General features: G+C 38.0%; 1 pseudogene; it reads right to left on the bottom strand.

Moving 5' to 3' along the window:
* Positions 1-2,495: 2,495 nt before the first annotated feature.
* LOC107607367 (protein FAR1-RELATED SEQUENCE 5-like) lies at positions 2,496-4,477 on the bottom strand (annotated as a pseudogene).
* Between the last annotated feature and the right edge of the window lie 4,065 nt (positions 4,478-8,542).

Here is an 8,542-nt window from a genome sequence, read left to right on the forward strand (position 1 = left end):
GGCTGACATAAGCTCGGACCGATTTTGTTACTTGTGGCAGGCATTCTTCGTTGAGAACATGCTAGAGGATAAGCAGTTCTGGAGAAAGGAAGATCATTTCAAGCCACACCCATCAAGTTTTGACATTGTGGAGCCACCCGTAGGCCAGCAAGCAGACCAATCGTAAGTTTTCTTACATCCTTCCTCGTCGCTATCCACACCATAGAAACATGCATGCACTAGTAGAATCCGTTTTGGGTAGTTACGGGTTTGGTCACCACCCTCATCATTTAATTACAAACAGAAATGACTGTAGAGTTTGGGTTTGCCAATGGATGATGCTGAACTAGGTTTGGGGGAATGTTGATTTCGAGGTAATTTCCATATACACTCACTTGCATATTGCCTCACTAACTAGTGCCACATGCATAAGAACCTCATTGTTGTTTTGTAGGAGGTCAATAATCAAACAAAGAATGAGGCTTGCCCTTGACTTGGTGATGGGAGCTTATAACCCTATCGCTCGTGATGTTGTCTACAGAGCAATCCGGTTCTGGGACAGGGAGATGCAAAGGTCGACTCGGTCTGCAAAGAAGGGCAGGAAAAAAATAGCGAAGCCAGTTAGTTCTCCTAGTCAAAGCATAACCATATGAAATCCTGGGTCCTGGATGTAACGACCAAGTATTTTGTTTAGTTCTACTACTCTTCGGGGATACAATGTCTTTCTATTATGTGGCGGAGTTATGCTATCAGTGGGGCACATGCTATTAGGATCATGGTTAACTGCCTATGCATTTTGGTTAAATTTTGTGTTATGGAGACCAAATAGATGTCATTTTAATTGCATATTAAGGCCCCTAATATGCCTTTCCTCTCCGATATTAGGCACCGTAATATGACTTTTCAAGTGTGATGCATTTTGAAGATTATTTTTTGGGAATCATGTGACCACCGACGTAAATGAAAAATGGCTATGTCATTATGTGGTGTTTCACCTAAACATTTTTTCTTGTTAGTTTTAAATTTCATTTTCATGATTGCATAATCACCTTCACCGTTCACCCATACACCGTGTCAGATCTATGTGGCATGTTAGCCAAAGGTGAATTTCTTAAAAGAGCCCTTTACAGATCTGTTCTCCAAGTCCATATACAGTGGGATCTTGTTGGGCCCGATGTCCATTCTGGACCCGATTTTGTGTAAATTAATTATGCAAACAGCCTAATACACATTCTGTGAAACAAAAAAGACAACCAATCCATGACGTTCCAAAGAAAACAAGGAAGAATCCCACAAGGTCCACCGCAGGATTATCAATTTGATATTGGAATTTGATGTATACAGTTACAAGTTAATTAATCTATTATCACATTAGAAAAAATTCGCAAGGACATCAAACTGAAAGAAATTGGGATTCTCCCAAAGGGTTCACTCCTACTGGTAAGAGAGAAAAATAACATCAGAGGGGTCAACATATGTCATGCCTTGCTCCTCATACCCCTATGGGTCTCCTAACTTGTCTACCCATGAAACGGCCTCACGAGAAATGCTGGCCTGCTGATAAGATGTATTTCGGCACCTTTCTTGGCCTTGCAATTCTACCAATCATGCCTCCATGAATGAATGATTGCTATTGCAACAGAAAAAAAGCGGATTTTATGTCAAACCAAAAGAGGTAACAATTTTGAGGGTATTTGCAAGATGTAATTAACTATTTTCCAAAAAATTGACTAGAAGTAAATAATTTCATAACTAATGCTTACTATCATGTACCACTACACATCTACCTACACGTGACCAAAATTATTTCAGCCACATATAACTACACTCTATATGCAAGTTGACCTTAAGTGATTTCATACTACACAAGTAATTAGTCCAACATTATCACTACCACCAATCATGTTACTGTATTTGCGATTTATCATGAGAAATAATTTTATGCTTATCTACTCATTACGTCAGCTAATAAGTCAACTACCATACGATCCAATCTTCCTGCATCCCAATTTCCTAATTTGTCTTAGCTACTAGTAACTGCTTCTTAGTACGATATTCAATACTGCAACACAGAAACAACTCACCGTGTTGTGATAGACGTTATTCGATGTGCCGTTGGGGTCCAGAAACAGGTTGCCACCCACGTGTTCATCATCCTGTAATCAAAGTAATTGTAAAAAGTTGGATGTTGCATATGGATAACAATTTTCCAAAAACACATCGAAGAAAATATCTTACCCAGTCAGGCATCTCTAAATCACCCCCCTCGAATGCATCGTCTCTGAAATCGTGTTATTCATCGTAATCACCTTTGGCTAGGCAGGTTCTCTGTATGTCCCGTACCCTTCCAGTAGGTGCAAGGTCGCCTTTTACCATGGGCTTTTTTCTTTCCAAATTTTGGAGCTCCTTTTGACTGAACAACAAGTGGGTCCTTGACCACAGCATTTGCTTCAGGGGGATGTTCGACGCTCGGCCTAACCCCACCATGGAATGCCTTGTAATCCAACTCAAGGTCTTTACATAAGGACTGAATTTCACGCATAGCCTTTTCGAACAACACCAACCTTGGTGCCCCCAAGAAAAACATCCACTGCGATGCCGACTGGAGTGCCCCATGGCGGAGGATAACACCGTGTTCACTAAGGTCGTCCCAACTTTTCGTGTACTGTTCAGGAGATTTTACATCAGTTCTCCACCTCCTGAGAACAAGCTTATCGGGTATCTCCTTCAAGTGCTCTGCCTTCATCACAAAGAACATGTGCTTGCATGGATATCCATGCTTCTTCCAGAAGTTACATTGACAACTTACTTTGCTAGTCGACTGACCGAACGACGCTGTTATCTGCACATTTGGTTTCTCATATTCCTCAAGGGTGTATACCATTGTACTCAATATCCTTCTTTTGTTAATCTGGTTCAAGGCACCTACCCCTTCGATCTCTTTCTTGACGTCCCCAAACACTTCTCTTGTGTATACTGTAGCGGCATGCCGTTCAATACTTCTCAGGAATGTTGTCATAACAGGAACCGAGTTGAGGGACTGAAACTGGAGGAGCAACTCCCTATTTCGATACTCGTGGGAAACCATCTCCAAGCTCTGAACAAGCTCGTAAATTGTGTGGGTGGACTTCAAAAACTTGTTCACGTGTGCGTTAATGCCTTCGCACCTGGATGTTGTTCGATATCCTGCGCAGAACTTGTTACACAAATAAGCACTTGCCCACATTTTCTTTTTTTCATACATCTGGTATGACCATTGCTTCTCACGTAGTCCATACACATCGTCAGCATCCTCCCATTCGGATTCAAAGTCCTCTGTCGTCATTTCTGCATACAGCCATCTTCTAAATAACCCACGTAATTCTGCATCTTTTAAATTAGATGTGACGTTTTTCTCCACATGCTATGCACACAAACGATGGGTCGCAGAGGGAAGCACTTCGAAAACTGCTTTTATCATAGCCTTGTCGCAGTCAGTCACAACTACAGCCAGCTTCTTACCACACATGATCTTCGTCAAATGCTCCAACATCCACCGATATGAATCAATAGTTTCATCAAGCAACAACCCAAACCCAAAGATGGTGGTCTGCTTGTGATTGTTTGATCCAGAAAAAATCACGACTGGTCTCTTGTATTTGTTTTTCTTGTATGTTGAATCAAAGGCCAATACATCACCAAAGTATTGGTAATCGACTCTGCTGGATCCGTCCGCCCAAATCAGATTGGCTAGCCTTTTGTCACAAGTCACGTTGTATTTTGCGATTTCCATGGGGTCTAACTCGGCTTTTCCCTCAAGATACACTATTGCAGAATTTGCGTCACCGTCAGATATTTTAATGCGCCGTTGTTTGTCAGCGTAGTTGTAGACATCCTTCTTCAGAAACCCTAACAACGAATAGCTATCGGCCATACCAGCCATGTACCCTACAATCTTAGCCGTTGCAATACAATGTGCTTGCATCCCATCTATCTGACTCTTTGTTGTTTCCGTTAACCCACGATGATTTGCAATCAAGTGCACCATTCCTGCCGGTGTCAACTCGTGGTTGTGCTCGGTGACTAGCTTCCTCACCTTCCAGCAGTTATCATTTTTGTCTAAAAAAACTGATAACATTACCTTGCAGTTAGTTCTTGTCTCTGGTTTGTGTTCCCCCCTTCTGTCAATCCTGTCATAGTGTTTTCGTTCCCTCAACCCTTCCTTGTTACAAAAAAACCTATATCTTACCAAGTTCCCCTCACAGTCTCTCCCTGAGTCACCCTTTCGCACACTGAACCCATGCATTTTTCCAAACCTCCGATAGAACTCATATGCACTCTCAACGCTGACCCAAACCTTCTTCAAAATATCATCCACACTCAGTGCGCCCAGGTCTTCAAAGTCACAACATTCATCGTCGGCCATGGCTCCTCCTTCTTCGGCACCGATGAACTCGTCGTACGCATCACTTTGAGTCCCTCGACAATCAGCATCCTCCTCGCTTAAGTTCACCTCCATCTGTACCTCAACAACACATCGACTGAATCAGGACTTGCAACACCAACCAACGTCAAAGACCCCTATCCATTTACTGTTGTTTGGCATCTGCTCTCGTTGCATTCAACACTCTACCTAAATTAATAGTATAATAAAAATATTTCTCCAATACACCTGATTCAATAAAAACTCAATGAATAATGCAACTACTTCTAAACACTCTTCATCTACATTTACTTCCTTCAACAGGGGATCATAAAGAACTACTTCCATGCCTAAACAAATTACAATGAAATGCAATGCCCAAAAAATACTAAATGAAGAAAAATAGAGACGATTCTCTCTTCAATTCCATGTTCAAGATTGTGGGAGACCACAATCACCAAAGTAATACCATTAACATAGACTTCATTCTTACTTCTTATATACCTCACCCAATTTTTCACACAATGCAAAACAAACACAAAATTGATTTCTGAGACAACAAAAGCAGCAGACCAAGGTTCGGAATTTGAGCATCAATCACAGATACTTGATTTATATTAACTAAACAAAAATAGCAGAAAACCATTCAGAGCTTCGGCATTCATCACAAAAATGCATTTTCTACGAAAAAAAACAGAACAAAACCAGCAGACCATCATTCAGAGTTTGAACAATGATCAGAAAAAAATTGATTTCTGAAACAAAACAAACAAGGAAACAATCCCCACAATGAAAACTGATTTTTTGCTTTCAGCCGAAGACAACACGACGCATAGAATAAATCTCTGATCTCCAACATCCACCAATAATCTCAAGCATAACACCTAAACCGGAACAATGATTGGCCACTTAATCCAGAACAAGACCTAAATACAAAATCCACCAAAGTACCTCATAGCAATCTAACAATTTAGCAAAAGAAAAGACAACTGTAGCCCAACAATTTACCAAATTATCAAGTTGGCAAGTCCACAGGCAAAGAATAACAACAACAACAAAAAATTTAAAAATAATACAAGACCAAACAGCACAAGAACAATTAGCAAATTAACCAGTTCACATTAATAGTTTAACTTTACCAGAAGAAACTGATGCAAGTGGAATCATCATGCTAATATGTTTTCTACAGATGCTATTTGTGCAGCTATATTTTCCTGATTACTAAGATCGAATTATTCTACCTTCACATGCACTCAACTTACTAACTTTCTAAAAGCTATAGATTATAAAACCAACTAGAGATACGGTTAAAGGATTACATCGAACCCCTAGAGTGCAGCCACATTAAAACATAACTATAGAATTCAAAGCCTAATATCAAAATCACAGGGAAGAGAGCATAGATGTTTTATACTTTAATTCTGTCTATGAAGAAAGTCCAAACCACTACCAATTCAAAATGTTACCTATTGTATTGGTAATCGAAAGTTGTAGAGGTTGAAGCAGAGTATTGGTGATGTGTGGGTGTATTATCTGGTGGCGGGTTTGGAAAACTCACAGAGGCGACAAAAGCTAGCAGTACCACATCCGGGGGTCGCTCGCGGTTTCGTCCCAGTGGTCGAACGAAACCGACGTGGCTTCCACACGAACGCTTGCACGAACTCGAACGGTGAACGGCGACTAACGCGAGCGGTGAAGGCCGATCGATCGAGGATGCCAAAGAACGAGAACGAAGGCGACCGCTGAATGCAGAAGGGAACCCAACAAAGGCAACCAAACAGCGTTTCCTGAAAGGCATCTGCAAATACAGAGACAACAGACGCTGAGCTCCACCAAGTAGCTACGATCCGTGACCGAACAGGGGTTGAAGAACCTGGAGCACGACGGGAAGCTATGTTGGGGAACGGCCGGCGAACATCAAGAGTGCGCCGGAAGCTAGGGCTAGGGTATTGGTTTCATACCAATTTGCGTTGCATCAGATCGAGGGTTGAATCCACAAATGACGGGGGTAGAGGGTTCCTGCAGGTTAGGTTCTCTTTTTTTTTTTGGGTTTTAAAAACATTAAGCCTTTGTATCATTTGTATCTGAACGGTTAAGGGCTACAGTCCATCTCTCGCCCATTACCTTAAACTTTCCCCCAGGCCCATCCAATTTTTTTCACGGACTGAAGCGTGAACGTGAAAACCAAAAAACTACTCTATCACATTGTATTTATTTTCCAATTAATTAAGTTATTAAAATACCTTAATTAAGTTGTTAACGACCTCGATTTCTAAAAAGCCTTTTTGAATTGTGGGACCCGTACCTGAACCAGCTACCTCCAGCTATGACAAATGCAGAAGCGTTGAATATTTTAACAGGACAGGTGTATCTACCACGTTCGGACAGGCAGCATCCTCACCTGCTGAAGAATCTTCCACTCAGCACCATAGCAACTCCCACATATTATTAGTGTATAACTAAAATTCTAACCCTTGTAAAAAACACCGATATAATAATGTAGGCAAAGAAGGCAGTAGTGTCAAACTGTCAATTAATGGACATGAGAGTGTTTCGACGAACAATGAGGCAACATTGCTGAAAGTTGTTATCAACCAACCTGTATCTGCTGCCATTGAAGCCTCGGAATCTGACTTTGAATTTTACTCTGAGGCAAGTTTATTTATTATTGAGTAATGCTACTTTTAAACTACTGTTTAATTTTCAAAAAATTTTAATAATCAATTGATCATTTTTTTTATTTTTTGGTTAGACAAATTAATCTTCCAATTAATTTGGATGAAAAATTAAATAAATTAGTCTTTATTATTATTTAATAAAAATATAATAATTTTCTAAATTTTTATGTAATTTCTTTTATATAAACAAACAATTTGATATAAAAATATATTTGTTTAATAAAATAAAAATTTATTAAAAATTAAAATATTCTATTAAAATTTTGTAAAGATTAATTTGGAGCATTATTTATTATTATTATTTAACACTCCATGGTTACAGTAGATTATTTAAATTTTAAATTTTAAATTTTAAATTTTAAAATTAATTAACTAAAAATTGATTTTCTATGGTCTGGTTGGGAGTTGGAACTACATTAATGTTTGCAAGATTATTGCAGGGAGTATTTAATGGGGCATGTGATACAAACCTAGATCATGGGGTTGCAATTGTTGGTATGGAACAACAAAAGACGGATACAAATATTGGATAGTGGAAAATTCATGGGGACTAGAATGGGGAGAACATGCCAGGTCCAAAAAAAAAAGGAATGGGGAGAACATGGCTACATTAGGATGTAAAGGGGCATATCCCACAAGCATGGTCTGTGGCATTGCAATGGAGGCTTCCTACCCTATCAATCTACTAACCGTTTACCATCCTCTAATCTCTTAGATTGTGTTTGTTTATAGACACACAATATTAAAATAGAGACACAAAAATATAAAATTATATTTAATAAATAAAATATATATAAAATATTATATTTAAAAATATTAAATTAATATATTTTATTTTTATTTTAATAAAAAATACAAAAATATTAACAAATAATATGATTTATTTTTATTTTTTATTATTTTTGTTAATTTTTATAATTATATTTTTTATTTTAAATTTTTTAAATAAAATCAAATAAAAATAAATTATATTTTTATTTTATTTTATTCTATTCTCATTACCATTTGCAGCCTTAAGTACGAATTTTAAATTAAATTAAATTAAATGCGTCCCATAATTAAGATTGTTATTATTCATTGTGGTTTAATTGTTGTATGTGTCGTAAAAGACTAAAAGGATTGCATAGTAGAGATAGATAGGAGCAAAAATATTTATTTGCGCCATTATTGTTGTCAGGTGTGTGCCACAGTAGAAATAATAAATATTTCAATTTGATTGCTGCTTGTATAATTCGTGCTACCAATGTAGTGTATTATTGATTTGAATTAAAGCCAAGATAACATTCTTTTGGTCAGAGATACGCACTCACACGCCTCATGCTGGGATGCTAACCTTAATACTTTTTATAAGAAGCCAGCATTTCAACTACTTTAAATACGTTTTAAATTCGAAAATTTAAACTCTAAGTTCTATTCCATCAAGGGATCAACATGAATATACTATACTAAATATTTAGTACAAATTTACATAAAAGAATTTTTT

Source organism: Arachis ipaensis, chromosome B1, assembly GCF_059453495.1.
Source record: "Arachis ipaensis isolate K30076 ecotype BB chromosome B1, ASM5945349v1, whole genome shotgun sequence".
NCBI classification, from domain to species: domain Eukaryota; kingdom Viridiplantae; phylum Streptophyta; class Magnoliopsida; order Fabales; family Fabaceae; genus Arachis; species Arachis ipaensis.